Here is a 23116-nt window from a genome sequence, read left to right as displayed (position 1 = left end):
ATGCAGGTAGGTGTGACAAGTGTAGATGGGACATTGATTGATTGATTGATAGACTTTATTAATCCCCTTATTCAGGGGAAATTCTGATGTCAGGTCAGTGTAGGCAAGTTGGACCAAAGGTCCTGGTTCCCTGCTGTATGACTTTATGGCAATGAAAGAAAATAGAATGCATTGAAGAAGTATTAGAATGGATCTACAGTGCTGTCTCTGCTCATTCATTGGCAAGGTAGACATACCAATATAAATATGTCTTTTTTTTAATAATGGCCAACATTCTCTGTAAAACAGCCCAAATCGTGTTTCAGCAACTCTGAAAGGCAGGCCATACAAGGTAAACGATCTCCAGGACAGACAAAATGTGCTAACCTCTCCAACTCCTCAGAACCTCTGGCATGTTTTCACTCAAAAGATAAAATGAAGGCACTGATAACCTCAGGAATCATCAGTAGAAGTTCCTGGAGGACCAGGACAAATAATGAACAGTATTGGGCAAGGCCCTGGGGATTGTTGTGGAACAGAGGGATCTAGGACTGCAGGTACACAGGACTTTGAAAGTGGCATCACAGGGTGGTCAAGGAAGCTTTCAGTATACGTTGGCTTCCATCAGTCAGGGTATGGAATATAGAAGGTGGGATGTTATGTTCCAGTCGTACAAGACATTGGTGAGGCCACATCTGGAGTATTGTATTCAGGTTTGGTCTCCTTTCTATTTTCCATAAGCTGGAAACAGTGCAGAGAAGATTTCCTCGGATATAGCCAGCACGTGAGGGCCTGCACTATAGGGAAAGGTTAGTCTGGCTAGGAATTTATTCATTGGATCGCAGGAGAATGAGGGGTGATCCTAAATAGGAGTATAAATCATGAGGGGGTGCTTGTGAATCCACAATCTTTTATGTAGAGTAAGAGAATCAAGAACCATAGGACATAGGTTTAAGGTGAGAGGGAAAATATTTGTTAGGAACCCTGAGCGGCAATTGTTTCACACGAGAGTGGTGGGTATATGGAATGACCTGCCAAGTGAGGTAGTTGAGGCAGGTACTATAGCAACATTTAAAATACTTTTGGACAGGTACATGGATAGGAAAGACTTAAAGGGTTTGAGGCCAAGCATGGGCAGGTGGGACTATTGTAGATGGAGCATCTTGGTCAGCATGGGCGTTGGGCCAAAGGGCATGTATCCATGCGGTATGATTCCATGACGCGATGACCCGCTCACCTGTCCCATCCCACCTTCATGCATAGTACTTTTCAGTCACTCTAGATCTCAACAGAATTGTAGTGGAAACAAATCATCAACAACTCATAAATGATGAAGGAGGAAGACAACCTTCTGTACGTCAAGTCGTCAAGTCAAGTTTATTTGTCACATACACATACGGGATGTGCAGTGAAATGAAAGTGGCAATGCTCGCGGACTTTTGTGCAAAAGACAAACAACCAAACAACCAAACAAACTATAAACACAATCATAACACACATATTCTTTTACATAATAAATAATGGAAGGAAAAACGTTCAGTAGAGTTAGTCCCTGGTGAGATAGGCGTTTACAGTCCGAATGGCCTCTGGGAAGAAACTCCTTCTCAACTTCTCCGTTCTCACCGCATGGCAACGGAGGCGTTTGCCTGACCGTAGAAGCTGGAACAGTCCGTTGCAGGGGTGGAAGGGGTCTCTCATGATATTGTTGTCTCTGGCGTTGCACCTCCTGATGTATAGTTCCTGCAGGGGGGCAAGCGAAGTTCCCATAGTGCGTTCGGCCGAACGCACTACTCTCTGCAGAGCCTTCTTGTCCTTGGCAGAGCAATTCCCAAACCAGATGGTAATGTTCCCGGACAAGATGCTTTCCACCGCCGCTGCGTAGAAGCACTGGAGGATCCTCGGAGACACTCTGAATTTCCTCAATTGCCTGAGGTGGTAAAGGCGCTGCCTTGCCTTACTCACGAGTGCTGAGGCGTGTGATGCCCATGTCATATCCTCGGAGATGTGGACTCCCAGATATTTAAAACAGTTCACCCTATCCACAGGATCCCCATTTATCCTCAATGGAGTGTACGTCCTCGGATGATGTGCCCTCCTAAAGTCCATGATCAGCTCCTTCATTTTTTTGATGTTCAAGAGGAGGCTGTTATCCTGGCACCAGAGTGCTAGACCAGCCACCTCCTCCCGGTAGGCCTTCTCGTACACACATATGTATGAAAAACGGAGTGCCCCAGACAAGTGGCAACAGGAGACTTAGCTTATTTCACGGCCAGGATCATAAGACCAATAAACATATGGTTCTATGACTCCAGAGGATAAACTGGGGACAACGCAGCAGTTGTTCACCAAAGGTACACAAAAATGCTGGAGAAACTCAGCGGGTGCAGCAGCATTTATGGAGCGAAGGAAATAGACAACGTTTCAGGCCGAAACCCTTCTTCAGACTGATCCGTTCAGACTTCAGACAGTTGTTCACCAAACTCAAGCCAGCTTAATATCGGGATGTTTGGTGGGTATGGATAATTAATAGTTGTTAATATTCAAGTTCACTGGCCATAAAAAAGTGATTAACAGCTTATTTTTATGACATATTACGACACACAGTGTTGATCTTAATATTTAAGGGAAGATATATTGGAGATGGTTCAGGGAAGTTCACTGAAAATATCCTAGATGTGGAGAACACATCCTGTGAGAAATGATTTAACAGGTTAGGTCTATATTCATTGGATTTAGAAGAATGAGAGTTAATCTTATTGAATATCGATGACAATTTTTGAACTTTTTCAAGTTCCTTTCTTAAGATTCAGATTCAGATTCAGATTCAATTTTAATTGTCATTGTCAGTGTACAGTACAGAGACAACGAAATGCATTTAGCATCTCCCTGGAAGAGCGACATAGCAAATGATTTGAATAAATAATAATAAGTGTCCGGGGGGGTGATTGGCAGTCACCGAGGTACGTTGTTGAGTAGAGTGACAGCCGCCGGGAAGAAGCTGTTCCTGGACCTGCTGGTTCGGCAACGGAGAGACCTGTAGCGCCTCCCGGATGGTAGGAGGGTAAACAGTCCATGGTTGGGGTGAGAGCAGTGCTTGGCGATGCTGAGCGCCCTCCGCAGACAACGCTTGCTTTGGATAGACTCAATGGAGGGGAGCGAGGAACCGGTGATGCGTTGGGCAATTTTCACCACCCTCTGCAATGCCTTCCGGTCGGAGACAGAGCAGTTGCCATACCATGTGTTCAAAAGGGAACTGCAGATGCTGGAATATCGAAGGTACACACAATTGCTGGGGAAACTCAGCGGGTGCAGCAGCATCTATGGAGCGAAGGAAATAGGCGACGTTTCGGGCCGAAGGGTTTCTGCTGAAGGGTTTCGGCCCGAAACATCGCCTATTTCCTTCGCTCCATAGATGCTGCTGCACCCGCTGAGTTTCCCCAGCAATTGTGTGTACCAGTTGCCATACCATACTGTGATGCAGTTGGTAAGGATGCTCTCGATGGTGCAGCGGTAGAAGTTCACCAGGATCTGAGGAGACAGATGGACCTTCTTCAGTCTCCTCAGGAAGAAGAGACGCTGGTGAGCCTTCTTGATCAGAGTTGAGGTATTGTGGGTCCAAGAGAGGTCATCGGAGATGTTGACTCCCAAAAACCTGAAGCTTGAAACACGTTCCACCTCCGTCCCGTTAATGTGGATGGGGGTGTGCGTGCCGCCCCTGGACTTCCTGAAGTCTACAATGAGCTCCTTGGTCTTCTTGGAGTTAAGGGCCAGGTTGTTGTCAGCGCACCATGCTGCTAAGTGCTGGACCTCATCCCTGTAGGCCGACTCATCATTGTTGCTGATGAGGCCAATCACCGTTGTATCATCTGCATACTTGATGATGGTGTTAGTACCATGTACAGGTGTGCAGTCATAGGTGAAGAGGGAGTAGAGGAGGGGGCTCAGCACACAGCCCTGTGGAACGCCAGTGTTCAGGGTGAGGGTTGAAGAGGTGTGCTTGTCTAACCTAACAGACTGGGGTCTGTTTGTTAGAAAGTCCAGTATCCAGTTGCAGAGGGAGGGGTCGATGCCCAGGTTACCGAGTTTGGTGATCAGTTTTGATGGTATAATGGTGTTGAATGCTGAGCTGTAATCGATGAACAGCATTCTTACGTAAGTGTCTCTGTTGTCGAGGTGGGAGAGGGTGGAGTGAAGTGCCGTTGAGATGGCACCTCCGTACTCCTGTTCTTGCGGTAGGCAAACTGATAGGGATCCAGTGTGGGGGGTAGGCAGCTTTTGAGGTGTGCCAGGACCAGCCTCTCGAAGCACTTGGTGATGATGATGGAGGTGGTTTTAAGGCACGTGGGGACAACTGCTTGGGCAAGTGACAGGTTGAAGATGTCAGTCCAGACGTCTGTCAGCTGCGCAGCACTGGCCCTGAGGACGCGCCCGGGGATGCCGTCAGGGCCAGCAGCCTTACGTGCATTAGTCCTACTCAGTGCCACGTATACGTCGTAGGGGGTGAGTGTGAGGGGTTGGTGATCGGCAGGTAGCACAGCCTTGATGGTTGTCTCTAGATTGTCCCTGTCGAAGCGGCCATAGAAGTGATTAAGCTCCTCAAGGAAGGAGCTGAATGTGGGGGTGGTGTTGGAGGGTCTATAGTCCGTGATGGCCTGGATGCCTTGCCACATGCGTCGGGGGTCGGAGTTGTTGTTGAAGTGCTCCTCAATCCTGAGCTTATGGCAGTGCTTGGCCTTCTTGATGCCCCTCTTCAGGTTAGCCCTGGATGAGCTGTAGGCTCGAGCATCGCCTGACCTGAAAGCGGTGTCCCGTGCTTTCAGCAGTAGCCTGACCTCGCTGTTCATCCATGGCTTCTGATTCGGGAATATGGTCACCTGTTTGAGGGAGGTGACACTATTGATGGTGGAGTTTATAAAGTCCAGAACAGAGGATGTGTAGGAATCAATGTCCGTGTGGGAGTCAAGGGTGGCCTGGGCTGCAAACGCCTTCCAGTCAGTGTTTCCAAAACACTGCTGAAGTGTGAAGTCCGCTTCCTCTGACCAGACTTTAACTGTCCTCACAGTTGGTTTAACCCGTCTGATGAGTGGGGAGTACTTAGGGAGCAGGAACAATGAGACGTGATCAGACTGACCAAGGTGGGGGAGGGGGATGGCTTTGTAAGCTTCAGCCATGTTGGTGTAGACTTTGTCCAGTGTCTTGTCTACTCTAGTGGGGAAGGAGACATGTTGGTGGAATTTGGGGAGTACAGTCTTCAGGTTAGAGTGATTGAAGTCACCCGCAACAATGAAGGCTGCCTCGGGGTTGTGCGTCTGTTGATTGCTAATGGCAGTATGCAGCTCTTTCATTGCAAGCTTGGCATTAGCATCAGGAGGGATATAGGCTGCAGTCACAACAGTGGAGGTGAACTCTCTGGGCAGATAGAACGGTCTGCATCTAACCAAGATGAACTCAAGGTTAGCTGAGCAGTGACTCTCGATGATGGTGGAGTCCGAGCACCATGCTTTATTTACATAAATGCACAGACCCCCACCTCTGGTCTTACCGGAGTCTGATGTCCTGTCCGCTCGGAGTAAATGACGCCCCGATAGCTGGATGGCGCTATCAGGAACGTCGGTGTTGAGCCAAGTTTCCGTGAAGATCAGGATGTTGCAGTCTTTGATCCAGTTGTGGGAGGTGATCCTTAGCCAGAGTTCGTCCATTTTGTTTGCCAGTGAGCGCACGTTGGCGAGGAAAAGGCTAGGAATCGCTACCCTGTGTGGGGCTAGCTCTAACCTGGCCTTTAACCCACCTCTGCGTCCCCGGCGGTGTTTTCCTACGTGTCGCCGTCTGTTGGTGCTTCTGGTCGGCCGAGCCGGCTTGGTGCGCGCTGGTGTTCTGCCGCTCCGTTGCTCCGCGTCTGCGTCTCCGTGGCTCCGCAGGCGGTCTTCAGCCCCGCGGCTCTGCTGATGGTCTCCAGCCCCGGGGCTTACCTGGCGTTCTCCAGCCCAGCGGGTCGGGTGGCGGTCTCCAGCTCCGCGGTGTTCTCCAGCTCCACGGGTCGGGTGGTGTTCTCCAGCTGCGAGGGTCAGGTGAGCTCCACGGGTCGGGTGGCGTTCTCCAGCCCCGGGGCTCACCTGGCGTTCTCCAGCTCCGCGGGTCGGTTGGGCTCCGAGGGTCGGGTGAGGGCCGAGGGTCGGTTGGGCTCCGAGGGTCGGGTGAGGGCCGCGGGTCGGGTGAGGGCCGCGGGTCGGGTGAGAGCCGAGGGTCGGGTGAGGACCGCGGGTCGGTTGGGTTCCGCGGGTCGGATGGCGGTCTCCAATCCCGCGACTCACCTGGCGGTCTCCAGTCGGGTGCTCTGTTGCTCTGATGAGCTCAGACGGAAGACGGAGATCGCCCAGAAAGTTGTTGCAGCCGCAGGAACCGAAGTCCAGAAGTTCCTGTCGGCTGTACGAGATGGATACAAGACTGCTCCGAGTGAGCAGCCTTGAAACAGGTAAGGGGATCGTCGCTATTTTTCCCATTCTAGGGAGACACAGGGCGTCGCGGTGTGCCCGAGCCGCCGCCAAATATATAATTTCTGTCATTATTTCATAATGTGTGGTTATTAATTTAGGCTTAGAAATGTCAACTTCTTCAGTTCACTGACATTTAATTGAATAGTTCCCTGACAGTTTAATAATAGTATATCAAACAATTTGCCAGTTTTATGGAGGAAGCAGTCAACAGGTTTTCCCTGTTCATAAATGTGCAATATTTTACTTTGGTTGCCAATTTAATAAATAATATTTTGTCTATGCTGAGGTGGGAGAGAATGATCAAATCTATAACATTATTCATTCAATTGCCTACATAAAAATAGAAAAATACCATATTGCTGTATTTTATTTGTGTTTCCACCCCCTACTATTTATTTCCATTAGTCCATAGTTTATCTAAACTAGTGGTGGAAGATGGTGAATCATCAGAGGTGGGTAAATATATGTGTAGGAAAGAACTGCAGATGCTGGTTTAATTCGAAGGTAGACACCAAATGCTGGAGTAACTCAGTGGGAAAGGCAGCAGCTCTGGAGAGAAGGAATGGGTGATGTTTGGGTCGAGACCCTTCTTCAGACAAATATATGATAGATCAAGGCATAGAAGGCAAAAGTAGAGTTGAAGCCCACATAGACCAATTATGATCATATTTAATGTGGGGCAGGCTTGAAGGATCTACTATTTTCTGGTGTTCTAGTGCATTGAGATTCAAATGCCCCCAAAGATGCTGAAGGTGTGCACAGCAATTTTGTTGTTGATCCTACAATGAGGATTTGATGTCATTGGGCACAAGGGACTGCAAATTGTACATTTTGCAACCTTAAACCTTAAATCAGATGCTTTTCCCTGAGGTCAGGTTCAGAGAGATATTGGTCACAAGCTGAATTGAGCCTGGACTGTTGCCAGCTGAATTTGGAGCCTGATATTTTGGAAGCAGGGGGGCAATTGGGAGTTACCCTTTGTAATGTGGTTGTGGGGGGCAGGATTGACAGACACATAGATGGGAAGGGTATTAGCGGTGGTGAGGGATGGGAGCAGCATGAATAACTGGATTAGGATTGGCAGAATCATTGGTCAGGTTGTGGTACATTAGCACCTGGGACTCTACATTGCAGAGGTGGATGTGGTCGATTAGAGGAGATCAGGAGACTGGAATGCAAATTAAGTGGCAATGGGTGTATTAGCGTGGAAGAGCAAAAGATGAAAGTAAGTTTTCATCTGTGACTGTGCTTTTCCAACTTCTAGATTTGACAATGATTCCAAATGTTCTCCTTTTGTTTTGTATATGAAGTTTAGTGAAAATTAAGGAGTTTAATGAACAAAACCTGCTGCATGGAATATCTCTTCATTAATCAGTCTGGGGTTATTGACCTATGAAACATATATAATTTTGGGAAATATCAGCTCTGCCAAAACTTTAGCCATTCTTAACGGCGTGTGGCATATAATTAATACATTAGCTGTAGGTTGCCGTAGTTGTACAAATGGCAGCCTTCCTCAGGGTCAACATTTAGATCATTTGTTAAATTAGAAATTGATTGAACCTGATCACATATTTGATGCTGTCTGATTCAAAATACCTGTATGGGATCCAAACCAGTTTTGTGTAGGACTATAGGTGGTGGTGGTGGTGGGGGGAATGTTGGTAGACTCCATGTTATGTTGGTATGTTATTTGCAGAAACATATGCATGCAAGCAATGTGGCTTTATATATAATTATTTACACATCAGCTGCAAGTTACACAGGTAACACAAAGCGTACAACTCCTGAAGCAGCGATTCTATTAAAGTAGTGAGTCCGCTTGGGTTGATTGGTCTTGGCCTTCTCTGGTGGCTGTAGTGGCTGGGTAGATGATGGGATCAGGATCCATGCAACTTTCATTACTGATAATACAATCTGCCATGGGTGATGTGCTTTATGGACACTGATGATTGAATCTGGGCCAGACATCCTCATTATGAAAGAAAGGAGGTAACTGACATAAGAATTGAGAACATCGGTGGTGATTCAAGTTATTGTTTCAGTATGACTAAGCAAGGCCCTGTGAAGGCCTGCTCTTGCTTTTGAAGCCCATGTCATTTCTGATGTATAATACCTGTGCTACTGAATTATGACATTTAGGCTGTGGGCCGAGCATCAAAAATGTGTCTAGAAATCAACTTTTGTGACCCATGTCTCGGAACTACATTAAATTTTGCACAGATTTAGATAAAATATAATTGAGACGGAAGTCATAACTCGTCAGTGCCAAAAGTTGCACATTAATTAACTGCAACACCGGCCGTCCGATCACTCTCAGCACACACCGGCGGACCGACCATTCTCACCACCCACCGGGCGGCCCGGCCACTCTCACCACCCACCGATGGCCCGACAGATCCTCCACAGCATCCTTCGGCCGACCGACAGCCCAAACGATCTGCCACAGCATTTCTTTGGCCTACCGACCAGCCTGACCGACCGACTGACAGACCGACTGACCGACCAACTGACCGATTGGCCCTAACCCTGACTCTGACCCTAACGCTAACCCTAACCCTAACTCTACATTTGTTATTTATCATTTCTATTTAACATTTTACATCATAACTTTATAAAAATAAATCAATTGAAAAACAAAATTATCAGCAAGGTTAGCATTACCTTTATTCCTTGGAAACCTTGCTATTGCTATTGATATAATGAGGAGGCAGCCATGATCCCAGGTGCCTAGCATCCATAAAGCAAAGCGCGGGATTGGTCAATTTGTGCCCGACCTCAATGTCAAACGTGCATTGATACAATACACAATACACATTTATTGTCATTTGAGCCCCAGTGAGACTCAAACGAAATTCTGTTTCCACAGCCATACAAACAAAAACAATGTCCTACAGACATACACACAATTAAGTTCACACAAACATCCATCACAGTGAACCCACTGTGATGGAAGGCAAAAGTCTTTTCTCTCCCCTGCTCTCCCGATGTCCAAGCCCCAGGCGGGCGATGATAAGTCCCACGGCCATTCTAGGCCGTGCCGGGCGATTTACGGCCCCGCTCCCGGTCTAAAAGTCACAAAGTTGGAGCCCCCGGCGGGCGCTGTAATGTCCCACGGCCATGAAGCCGTGCCGGGTGATGTATGACCCCGCTCCGGGTCGTTCCAAACCCCGCGACACGGGCTGGGGAAGTCGCGCTGCGGGAGCTCCGGGAAGCGGTCTCTCTCTCCCCCCGGACCCGCGAGCTCCCGATGTCCCAGTCCACCGGACCTGCGGCTGCGTTGCTGGAGCCTCCGAGCCCCAGGAGTCGAGTCGCAGCAGCGAGTCACCACCGCTCCCCACGTTCCGAGGCCGGCCAGCCCCACGATGGTGAGTAGTCTGCAGATCCGCAGTCTCCCGAGCCCCCGGGTCGTTCAGGTTGGAGGCCGCTCCACGGTGCTAGGCCCCAACGACAACGGAGACCCGACAGAGAAAAGGTCGGGTCTCCCGGACAGGGAAGAGACTTTAAACGGTTTCCCCCTCCCCCCCCCCCCCCCCCGCCCCCCACATATACACATTTAAAAACCAGTATTTAAAAAACACCAAACACTACATTTAACTAGACAAAAAATAAAAAAAGACAGACAGGCTGTAGGAGCCGCTGCAACGAGTCGCGCCGCCACCAGGAATTGGACAATTATTACAAATTGATTTTTTTTGTCATATTTTTAAAAAATGTGCAGGTTTTGTTCTTGACGAGTTTCAGGTATGATTTATATAATATTTTTACACAATATGTTAAAAATTCAGGTAGTTCCATGAGTTGGGTCACGAACTTGAACGAAAAAGGTCCTCGGCCCACAGCCTAATTGAAGTACATGATGCACAGAAAATTATGTCACTGTTTCGTGCCCAGAGGCCTCTCTACAAGCACATTCTACACCGTAAAGATCATCTAAACCAATCGAAGTGCACCTGAACAAAAGCTATTAATTTTGAAACATTGTCATTAAAAAAATGAAAACCCAGCAGAATGGGTTGAATCCTTATCCTCTAGCTTTTTAATGTAACTGGTAAAATTGATTAATAACATGCTTGCCTCCATTTAGACATCACTCCTATAATTGTGTATGTTGTTTGGCCGAAAAGGGCTTATTAGAACGGAAGGATTCATTTTATGACCTTCAAGAACCCAAGTAAAAATTCTTAAAACAAATGTTTCTGAGACGAAATGATAGAGGGACAAGTAGTGTAGAGAAAGCAGGGACTCTGCAGAAGGACTTGGGCAGCTTGGGAGAATGGGCTGAGAAGTGGCAGATGGAATATAGTGCAGCAAAGTGTGGAGTCACGTGTTTTGGTAGTAGGCATAGGCGGTTTTGTAAATGGGGGGAGAATTCAGAAATCGGAGGTGCAAAGCTACTTGGGAGTTGGTGCAGGATTCCCAGAAAGTTAATTTGCAAGTTAAATCGCTGCAAAGGAAGGTGAATGCAATACTAGCATTTATTTCGAAAGGGCTACAATACAAAACAGGGTTGTAATGCTGAGGCTTTATAAGGTGCTGATCAGACCGCATTTGGAGTATTGTGAGCAGTTTTGGGCCCCATATCTGAGGAAAGATCTGCTGGCATTGGAGAGGGGCCAGAGGAGATTTATGAGAATTATCCCAGGAATGATTGGATTAACATATGATAAGCGTTTGAAGTCTGTACTCGCTGGAATTTAGGATGAGGGGACCCTCATTGAAATTTAACGAACAGTCAAAGGCCTGTATAGAGTGAATGTGGAGTGGATGTTTCACTAGTAGAAGCATCTAGGACCAGAGCCACAGCCTCAGAATAAAAGGACGTACCTTTAGAAAAACGATGAGAAGGAATTTCTTTAGAAGGTGGTGAACCTGTGGAGTTTATTGCCACAGACAGCTGCGGAGGCCATGTCAATGTATATTTTTAAGCTGGAGATTGACAGATTCTTGATTATTAGGGCTGTCAGTGGTTATGGGGCAAAGGCAGGAGAATGGGGTTGAGAGGGAAAACTAAATTAGCTATGATGGAATGTCTGAGTAGACATGTGGGCTGAATGGCCTTATTCTGTTCGACTATGTGGTGACTACAAAGTCACATTCAACCAAGACGTTGATGACGAACAATATCTGTTACCAACCTCGCAAGATCTGTATGCAGAACTTAGCGGAGCAAGAGTCTTCACTAAACTGGATTTGTCTCACGCCTATGCCCAACTCAATGCCCAACTCAGTACTTAACTATCAACACACATAAGGGCTTGTATTCAAATACAAAGCTGCCCTATGGTGTGAAATCCTTCCCGAAAATGTTCCAGTCTGTCATGGACAAAATGTTACAAGGCATTCCTGTGTGTGCAATCAGGATAATCTACTGATATTCACAGAGGGCATGGTAGAACATCTGGGAATCCTTGGTTTTGCAGGGTAGTTCAAAGCTCAGCATGAAACATTGTTTGGTTAGTTTCTTGCAGAAGTACAGAACCACACAACACACAACACCTGCAGAACTGTTGATGAAGAGAAGGCTAAGAATACGCCAAAGTCTAGTTCAACCCAATTTGGCCTTGGGAGTTGAGAAAAAACAGTTGTCAAATACGCCATTTAGACTCCCACAGGAGAGGTACTTCAAGCCAGATGAGCAGGTTCGTATTCTCAGTCCTCCCAACAAGTCCAGTGGAGACAAATGGAATGTTGGGAAAATAGTGGAAGTGTGTGGAGCAAAAAGATACTTAGTTGAAGTTGGAGATAGGATCAAAAGTGTTCATGTTGATCAAATGATTCCAGCCTAAAATGAACCAAAAACTGAGCATGAAGTCCTAATCCCTGAGTTTTTATCTGAAAGTGAGTTAGAAGAGACCACTGTGATTGAAACACAAAGTTCAGTCAGTACAGACAAAGAAACAGATTCCTCTGGTCAAAGTCAGGGTACTAAAACAGAGCCAAACAAGCCTACAGTTGAGTCAACACCTAAACCTGTTACACCTGTTACTGTTAGACGATCAGGCAGAATCCATAAACCAGTAGCCAGGTTAGGGTTGTAAGTTAAATAACTCACTGCACAAGTAAAACAAAATGCGTAGATATGTAAAATAAATATATTATTTTTATCATTTAAAATTTCATAAACACTGGTTTAAATCAAGTATCACAACAACAAAATTGTAACTGAGCACTTAGATTTAATACTTTAAAAAGGAGAGCAGTGTAATGTATTCATATATATTCATGTATACGTTAATTAGTTGGTGTTCAATATAAGCAGGGAATGGTGGGTAATAAAGCTCTCTCTCGTTATCCAGGCAACCTGCGTGTAAGTTGTTATTCATTCTGCCGTCCGGAATATAACAATTACCTTATTTGCCATTACAAGAAAAAAACAAATTGGAACTCTGATTAAAAAAAGGTTTCTTAGAAGTTAATGCAACTTTAATGATATCAAAGTTTAATCTTCACTTTAGGATTCATTTATAACCTTAAAGTCACATTACACTAGTCTAGTGCATTGGGTTCATTTGTTTGAAAATGACACAATACAAGGAAGCAACTTCTTCCACTTCACATAAACCAAAATCTGTGTGAACATTTCTGTGGTGAATAATTTATCCAAATCAGTTTTGCTTATAACCATGCATTCTTCCTAATGAAAACATAATTTTATTAACCCTTAATGAAGTTCGTTAATGATTTTTTAAAAAACATTTTTTTAATTTTTTTTTAATTTTTGTTAATTGGAATTTTGTAGATAGTATATTATTAGTTAATATTCTAGCCGTGGGTTTGTTATAAAATAATTTTATCCATGCGATGAAGTTCTCTCCCATTTGAAATTTTTGCAATACTTTAATCATATAATCCCATTCTACTTGATCAAACGCTTTTTCTGCGTCCAATGAAATGATAGATAACTCTTGTTCTTGAGGTTTGTGAGAGTGCATTATGTTAAGCAGACGTCTCAGGTTATTAAATGAATGACTCTTAGGTATAAATCCCGTTTGGTCCTCATTTATTAATTTACTAACATATTGACTTAGTCATCTAGCTAGTGTTTTCGCTAATATTTTTTGATCCGTATTTAACAAAGCAATAGCTCTATATGAGCCTGGTTCTTCTATATCTTTATCTTTTTTAAGTATTAATGTGATCGTTGATTCTGCTAGTGTTTCAGGTAAGATTTGTTCTTTAAGCGTATGTATAAATTTTCTGTAGACGTGGTGTAACTATGTCGTAAAAACATTTATAAAATTCATTACTGAATCCGTCTGGTCCTGGTGTTTTTCTATTCTTAAGTGTGTTTATTGTGTCTTCTATTTCCTTAGATGTAATTTGTGCTCCCAGTTCCTCTTGTTCCTTCAGTTCTAGTTTTGGAAGGTTACAATTGTCCAAAAATTCTGAAACTTTATTATTGTCTATTAGCGTTTTTGATGTGTATAAATTCTTGTAAAATTGAGCAAATCTTTTATTGATATCATTAGGTAGTGTTAATAATTCCTCTCTATCTGATTTAATCTTTAAAATTGCATGATCTTTTTCCCGTTTTTTCAGTTGGCGTGCCAAAAGTTTATGGGGTTTATCCCCAAATTCGAAATGTTCTTGTTTTGTAATTTGGAATAATCTTATAACCTTCTCTGATAATAATTTATTTAGCTTAAATTTCAGTATTAAAATTTTATTATGTTTATCCATAGTTGGATCTTTAGCATTATCTCTATCTAGTTGTCTGATTTGTTCTTCTAATTGTCTTTGTTCATTCTTATTCTTTTTGTTTTGAAAAGCTTGATACGGGATAATGACTCCTCTAATAATGCTTTGAAGGATTCCCATAATAAAGTGGGCGATATATCTGGTGTATCATTTGTCTCAAAAAATAGGTCCATCTGTTTTTTTAGATATATACTCCCTTGTGAGTCTTTCAAAATTTGCGAGTTAAACCTCCAGAACGATTTGTTCATAGACATTCCTTCTAATTTTAGAACGAAAGTGATCTGAAACGTATTGGTGTGATATTTAGGGTTCATAGTATAAGGGATTCGTTTTGTATCCACTAGGAAGTAGTCTATACATGAGTATGTTTTGTGTACCATTGAATAAAACGAGTATTCCCTTCCAGTAGGATTCGCGGTCCTCCAGACTTCTGCTATATTTGTATTTTTTATATATGTATTTAAGAGTTCACTAGTTTTAGATTTCATATTACCTCTTTGTTTTTGCATCGATTTATCTAAGTACGGATCTAAAACACAGTTGAAGTCTCCTCCAATTATAACATTTTGGTAGTTAAATTCTGCGATTGTATTCAGGATTTTATTAAAAAATTGAGGATTATCAAAATTGGGCGCATATATGTTTACCAAGGTGATTGGCATAGCATGGATCTCTCCTGTAACTATAAGATATCTCCCTTCCTTATCTGATATAATATTCTTTGATTTGAATGGTATTCCTTTGCGAATAATGATTGCGGTGCCTCTGGATTTCGAAGTATATGAGGAGTGAAATGTTTGGCCTATCCAATTCGCCCTCAATCTCATCTGATCTTGATGTTTAAGGTGCGTTTCTTGTAGAAAAGTAATGTCCGTGTTATATGATTTCAACTGAGCTAGTATTTTGCCCCTTTTAATTGGTTCATTAATACCCCTTATATTCCAGCTACACAATGTGATTCCTCCCATTTTCTTTTGTTTATCATCTTGCATTTTCTCTGATTTTAATACCCTTATTTATTACGGTGCATCCATACCTCAGGACTCTGGATATTTGGGGGGCGTTTATATTACCAACTTCCTTGGTAGATCCCTTTTGCGATTTTCCTTGAAAAAAAAACACATAGTAGTGACATATTGTGATTTAAAAAAAAATTGAACAAGTAAAATTACAGTGTCTGTAGTATTCGACACTGTAGTGCGTGTCCCACGCGTCTGTGGGATTCGACATCTATTCGACTTCCGAAGTTGATGTTGTACAATTAGCTCCGCTCCTTTTATTGCTCTAAACCTAGGAGGGCGGTACCATTTCAAAATCAATTATATTTCACCCAATTACACTATATATATATATATATATTTCATTCAGACATATCAGATCTGTGTTCAGCTACTGTGAAATGTATTTATCTAACACTTTCATCTACTAATTATTTATAATTAGTTATACTTTTGATAATAGTAAGCTGTTAGCTGTAAGGGTTAACCAGAAACAGGCTCCTGGAATTATGCCAGGTGCCTGAGTCTCCTCCCTTCCCCACACAAACTACATAACACTTAAACATTCAGTATTATCTACTTTAATTCAAAAATTTGTTATCTCTATATACGCGCTAGTCAGTCTTTTTAGCACATTATTACATTTTGCCCATTATATAGTTCAGGTTAGTTTCCATTTATATTTCTATATTAGTATTGTTAATTATTGTTAATTTTCTATATTTTGTAAAGCTGTTTTAAGATCTTAAACCGCCATTTGTCCTTGTGATGTTTTCCACATTCGGCTCTGCTGTTCGTCTCTGCGTTGCTTATCAGTCTTTCCTTCATTTTGAACAAAGAATGTCCTTGAGTTGAATTCCAAAGCGTCCAAAGGAGATAAGGTGTCTAGACCAGCGCACGTGGAAATGCTCTTCCATTTAAATCTTTTAGAGAATAGTGTTTCTTCCCTTATCTTCAGGTGTTCTCTGTGAAGTAATAAAAGGAAAGAAATTGTCCATATCGTCCTGCTGCCTTGATTAATCTTCTGTTTCTGCCACAATCTCTTGGGCATATTTATAAGATGCGTCCGAATTAGTGAAAGTTTTCTCTTTTCCCTTGAAAGTAATGCGCATCCTGGACGGATAAAAAACGCCACATCTGACATCTTTAACTCCATGGAGAATCTGTCTTGTCTGTGCGAACTTTCTTCTCTTTTGCACGATCTCATAGGGATAATCCCGGAGGAGTTTGATAGTGTCGTTTCCAAAGGTCATCTTCACTCCATATTTGATTTTTTTCATCAGCTCTTCCAGTGCTGAAATGTCCCGAAGTTTGACTATGATCTGTCGTGGGTGGGCTGGATCTGCTTGTGATCTTGGCTTAAATCTAGGTATTCGATGTGCCACTTCAATTTCCGGTTCCACAGGTAAATTGATTACCTTTTTGATTAAGTTGGCAGTGAACTCACGGGCGTTATTTCCCTCTGCTCCTTCAGTTACTCCCAGTATTCATAAATTTTGGCGCCTTGAGCGAGTTGACTCTTGAGGCTGTCTAGCTCTAACTTCATTCCCTGCATATCTTCAGCCATTTGATCAACAACTGTTTCCATGTCTTTCATTGCAGTTACTTGTGAAGAAACAATTACATGCACAGCCTCAAACTTCTTCTTAGATTTTTCTTCCCCTTTATTAATTCTCCCCATTAGCTATTCATGCACATCCTCAATTCGTTTTTGTATAATGCCAATGCAGTCAATAATTTTTTGATTACCAGCATTAATGTTCAACATATTTTCCATCAATTTAACATTCATATTTTCCATCATTTTTGAGTTTCCATCCTCAATATCCTTTCTCAGTTCTCTTACCGAGTTCTTTATCTCCTCCATTTCATTTTTCTCCTTAGTAGCCATCTCAGTCTTGGCCCTTGTAGCCATTCCAGAATCCACTTCAGAGGTCTGTTCTTCAGTTTTCTGTGTTTTCAGCAGTTTTGGGATTGTTCTCTGAGGGCTCTGAGCTGAAGACATTTTTTTCATTTAAAATCCTTTATCCTCCGTTTCGTTAATGATTTAACCCTAAGGAATATAAACCTTGAACCTTGAAAGTGCCATTTTAATTTCATCTTTTTCAAATGTTGTTTTTAAAAATGGATCCATCTGTTAAGGCGTTCAGTGTCTGAACAACTAGTTGCCTAATAATCTTTTCTTAATCACCTCCTTTGCCCTTTTAACAATATTCTTAAATTCTATTCCTAGCTACTGACTCACAGTCATAGAGTCATCGAGAGTCATGAAGTCATACAGCGTAGCAGCAGGCCCTTCGGCACAACTTGCCCACGCCGACCAACATGCCCCATCAACACTAATGCCACCCATCTGCATTTGGCCCATATCCTTCTAGACATAGAAACATAGAAAATAGGTGCAGGAGTAGGCCATTCGGCCCTTCGAGCCTGCACCGCCATTCAATATGATCATGGCTGATCATCCAACTAAGTATCCTGTACCTGCTTTCTCTCCATACCCCCTGATCCCTTTAGCCACAAGGGCCACATCTAACTCCCTCTTAAATATAGCCAATGAACTGGCCTCAACTACCTTCTGTGGCAGAGAATTCCAGAGATTCACCACTCTCTGTTTAAAAAATGTTTTTCTCATCTCAGTCCTAAAAGATCTCCCCTTTATCCTTAAACTGTGACCCCTTGTTCTGGATTTCCCCAACATCGGGAACAATCTTTCTGCATCTAGCCCGTCCAACCCCTTAAAAATGTTGTAAGTTTCTATAAGATTCCCCCTCTATCTTCTAAATTCTAGCGAGTACAAGCCGAATCTATCCAGTCTTTCTTCATATGAAAGTCCTGACATCCCAGGAATCAGTCTGGTGAACCTTCTCTGTACTCTCTCTATGGCAAGATTGTCCTTCCTCAGATTAGGAGACCAAAACTGTACGCATTACTCCAGGTGTGGTCTCACCAAGACCCTGTACAACAGCAGTAGAACCTCCCTGCTCCTATACTCAAATCCTTTTGCTATGAATGCTAACATACCATTCGTTTTCTTCACTGCCTGCTGCACCTGCATGCCTACTTTTAATGACTGGTGTACCATGACACCCAGGTCTCGTTGCATCTCCCCTTTTCCTAATCGGCCACCATTCAGGTAATAGTCTACTTTCCTGTTTTTGCCACCAAAGTGGATAACTTCACATTTATCCAGATTATACTGCATCTGCCATGCATTTGCCCACTCACCCAGCCTATCCAAGCCATCTTGCAGCCTCCTAGCATCCTCCTCACAGCTAACACTGCCCCCCAGCTTCGTGTCATCCGCAAACTTGGAGATGTTATATTCAATTCCCTCGTCCAAATCATTAATATATATTGTAAATAGCTGGGGTTCCAGCACTGAGCCTTGCGGTACCCCACTAGTCACTGCCTGCCATTCTGAAAAGGACCCGTTAACTCCTACTCTTTGCTTCCTGTCTGCCAGCCAGTTCTCTATCCACATCAATACTGAACCCCCAATACCATGTGCTTTAAGTTTGTATACTAATCTCTTATGTGGGACCTTGTCGAAAGCCTTCTGAAAGTCCAGATATAACACATCCACTGGTTCTCCTTTATCCACTCTACTAGTTCCTCCTCGAAAAATTCTATAAGACACGTCAGACATGATTTACCTTTCATAAATCCATGCTGTCTTTGTCCAATGATTTCACCACTTTCCAAATGTGCTACAATCCCATCTTTAATAACTGACTCTAGCAGTTTCCCCACTACCGATGTTAGACTAACTGGTCTGTAATTCCCCGTTTTCTCTCTCCCTCCCTCCCTTTTTAAAAAGTGGGGTTACATTAGCTACCCTCCAATCCTCAGGAACTACTCCAGAAACTAAAGAGTTTTGAAAAATTATCACTAATGCATCCACTATTTCTGGGGCTACTTCTTTAAGTACTCTGGGATGCAGCCTATCTGGCCCTGGGGATTTATCGGCCTTTAATCCATTCAATTTGCCTAACACCACTTCCCGGCTAACCTGGATTTCACTCAGTTCCTCCATGTCATTTGACCCCCAGTCCCCTGCTATTTCCGGCAGATTAATTAAGTCTTCCTTAGTGAAGACAGAACCAAAGTAGTTATTCAATTGGTCTGCCATGTCCTTGTTCCCCATGATCAATTCACCTGTTTCTGACTGCAACCTAAACCTAACCTATTCTGTCCATCAAAACCAGTTTTATTTTTCCCGAGCAGGTGTTCCATGGGGTCTCCAATGCCAGAGCACAGCACGTGTCAGGGATTTTCAAGAACACAAGAAAACCTTGAAAGCCCTACAAATAGTGGTACTGGGCCAGCACTTGACAATCATTTGAAGTTTCTCAGAGCTAGATTGTGGGCAGACACAAAAAACTGGAGTAATTCAGCTGGTCAGGCAGCATCTCTGGAGAAAAGGATTAGGTGACGTTTCGGCTCAGACCCTTCTTCAGACTGAGAATCAGGGGCCTTGTTCTGATTTGGTCATGCAAGAAGCTGCCACTGATTAGATTCATGTCACTTGATTCCAGGATGATTTTGTCCAGCCAGGTTACCTTAACAATGCAGACAAATTATATGTATAGTCTCAATGTGGATCAGCTGTAAATGTGGAAGGTATGCCCCACCAAGCTAAAGCTTCCATTTCTTTCTGCACTTCAGCTATTTTAAAATATGATCAAACACCAGCTTTTTGACTGAGTTTTTGGTGAGGTGTTAATGCAGTGTTTCTTCTTAAAGGTGTATTCTTTAACTGTGGGCATGGAAAACATTTGAAAGGATAGTGGTTGATGAAATAATGTAAACCACAAAGGATGTCACCAAATACTAATCCCATCAATTAATCTGTGTGGGGTTTTAATAACATGCTGAAGAACAGAATATCACAGTATTCGTTTGTCTTTCTTTCTTTCTTTCTTTCTTTCTTTCTTTCTTTCTTTCTTTCTTTCTTTCTTTCTGATGATCTGGTTTCCTCAAAGATCTGGGCTGTTGGTAGGTGAATTGGTAACTGTAAATAGTCCCTTGAGAGGTAGAATCTGGGCAACATTTGTGAGATGAAAGGGAGAATAATAATAATAATAATAATAATAATAATAATAATAATAATAATAATAATAATAATAATAATAATAATAATAACTTTATTTATAGAGCACTTTAAAAACAACCACTGTTGCAACAAAGTGCTGTACATGACTAATCATGGACAAAAAATTATTACACGATAATAAAAACATTAAAAGAGAGAGTAAAAACAATTTTAAAAAAAACATTAAAAACACTAAAACAGGAGCAAAGTCTCATGCAGGGTCAAAAGCCAAGGAATAGAAATGGGTTTTAAGATTGGTTTTGAAGATGGACAGTGAAGGGGCCTGTCTGATGTGCAACGGCAGAGTGTTCCATAATGCCGGAGCAGCAACAGAGAAGGCTCTATCCCCTCTGAGCTTCCGCTTAGACCTTGGTACCTCCAGGAGCAGCTGATCAGCTGACCTGAGGCACCGGGCAGGAGCGTAGGGATGAAGCAGCTCAGAGAGGTAAGGCGGGGCGAGGCCATTTAAAGATTTAAAAACAAATAAAAGAGTCTTAAAATGAACTCGAAAGTGCACAGGCAGCCAGTGGAGGGAGGCCAGAATTGGCGTTATGTGCTCCCTCTTTCGAGTTCCAGTTAAAAGGCGAGCAGCAGCATTTTGAACCAACTGGAGACGAGCCAGTGAAGATCGAGCAACTCCAAAATAGAGTGCGTTACAGTAATCCAGCCTAGATGTAATAAAGGCATGGATTACTGTTTCAAAATGCTGCCGCTCAAGAATGGGCTTCACCTTTGCCAGCTGCCTTAAATGAAAGAAGCTGGACTTTACCACCGCGCCTATTTGATGATCTAATTTAAAATCACTGTCCATCTTAAAACCCAGGTTCAAAACTATTGGCTTCACATACCGTGCCAGGGGACCCAAGTCAACAGGGGGAGATTCACGGCAGCCATTGGGACCAAACAATATCACCTCTGTCTTCTTTTCATTAAATCCTAGAAAGTTTAGGGCCATCCAGGACTTAATGTCCTCAAGACATGACAGAAGTGATATTACAGAAAAAGCATCTTCCTTCCTCAGCGGCATATATAGTTGGCTATCATCAGCATAACAATGAAAAGAGATGCCATGCTTTCTAAGAATGGAACCCAGAGGAAGCAAGTACAGTGAGAAAAGCAGGGGCCCTAAAATTGAGCCCTATGGAACCCCATATGACAGAGGAGCGGAGGAGGATTCAAAACCAGCAAGGCTTACACACATGGTTCTGTCTGCCAGATAAGACCTGAACCATTCCAGGGCACTGCCACAAATGTCCACTAGGTGTTGTAACCGAGATACTAAGATACCATGGTCCACTGTATCAAAGGCGGCAGATAGGTCCAGCAGGACAAGAACCACATAATCACCAGAATCATTAGCTAGGAGGATGTCATTAAAAACCCTTAGCAATGCTGACTCTGTGCTATGCATAGTTTTAAACCCAGACTGGAAAACCTCCCGAATATTATGCTCGTCCAAGAAGAGTTTTAGCTGAGCATAAACAACTTTCTCCAGAATTTTAGAAATAAAAGGCAACTTGGAGATCGGTCTAAAATTGGCCAGAACAGTTTGATCCAGGCCAGGTTTCTTAAGTAGTGGTTGCACTACTGCATGTTTAAAACTTACGGGGACAACCCCAGAACACAAGCTGCTGTTGATAATGGCAAGAACCGACTGCCCTATACTGGGGGAAACCTCTTTAAAAAGATGAGGAGGGACAGCATCACAAGGGGAACCCGATGGCTTAATATGGCTAACCACATCCTCTAAACACGCCAATGTCACAGGCACAAACTTATCCAATACCACCAGGCATGGGACAGAAACAGAGGGGCCAGAGGCAGGAGCTAAAATGAGAGCCCTTATGGAAACAACCTTATTAATAAAAAAGTGCAGGAAGTCATTGCACATTTCAAACGATGCTTCCAGACAGACAGGCTGTGGGGCATTAAGAACAGAGTCAATGATTTTAAATAGCACACGTGGGTCGTGACGCTTAGACACAATAATGTTTGACAGGTATTCTCTTTTGGCCTCTTTAACAGTGTTCTGGTAATGACGCCAGCAGTCCTTTAGGATTTGAAATGAAACCTGCAGCTTGTCCTTCTTCCACTTGCGTTCAGCTTTGCGGCACTCCCGTCGAGCTGTACGAGTTACGTCACTGAACCAGGGCTCGGGTTTAGCTCTAGGCTGCAAAGTTTTTAATGGAGCCACAGAGTCCAGTATAGTTCTGCAGGAGGAGTGAAACCAAGAACTGATCTCCTCCGTATCAAGAGAAGTGGAAGCAGAGGGGGCACAGAGCTGATCGAAAGCAGCAGAGAACTGGCCGGCAGCAGCAGCGCCGAGCAGGAGCGCCAGGTTTAACTGCAGCACAGGAGAAACCAACATCAAATAATACGGGCATATGATCAGAAACACACTATCACAGATCTCCAAATTTAACACAGACAAGCCATGAGAGAGAACAAGGTCTAGTGTATGTCCATGTTCGTGTGTGGGACCAGACACACACTGCACAAAATTAAAAGAGTCAATAAGGCTTTCACCAATGGCTTATCAGGACAGCACACATGTATGTTAAAGTCCCCAACCATAAGGACACGATCATAGTTGGGCATAATCCCAGCCAGAAAATCAGAGAAGTCATTCACAAAGTCCTTATGATATTTGGGGGGTCGGTAGATGACAGCGCAAAGCACCGGGTCAGAGCGACCCACCTCAAATAAAGTAGCTTCGAAGCTGGAGAACGAGGATGATATAGCGCACTGCTTGCATTTAAAGTTATTTTTATAAATAGCCGCTGTTCCTCCTCCACGGCCCGACATCCGCGGCGAGTTGAAATAAGAACAGCCAGCCGGTAAAATTTCAA

General features: G+C 43.5%; 1 protein-coding gene across 3 annotated transcripts in view; it reads left to right on the top strand.

The window, feature by feature from the left end:
• Window positions 1–23116, top strand: part of rab3c (RAB3C, member RAS oncogene family) — a 157256-nt gene that overhangs the window by 118770 nt on the left and 15370 nt on the right. The gene's annotated exons all lie outside the window — the stretch shown is intronic.

This window comes from Amblyraja radiata, chromosome 1 (genome assembly GCF_010909765.2).
Source record: "Amblyraja radiata isolate CabotCenter1 chromosome 1, sAmbRad1.1.pri, whole genome shotgun sequence".
NCBI lineage: Eukaryota > Metazoa > Chordata > Chondrichthyes > Rajiformes > Rajidae > Amblyraja > Amblyraja radiata.
Note: the sequence above shows the minus strand (reverse complement) of the source record. Positions and strands in the feature narration are given on the sequence as shown.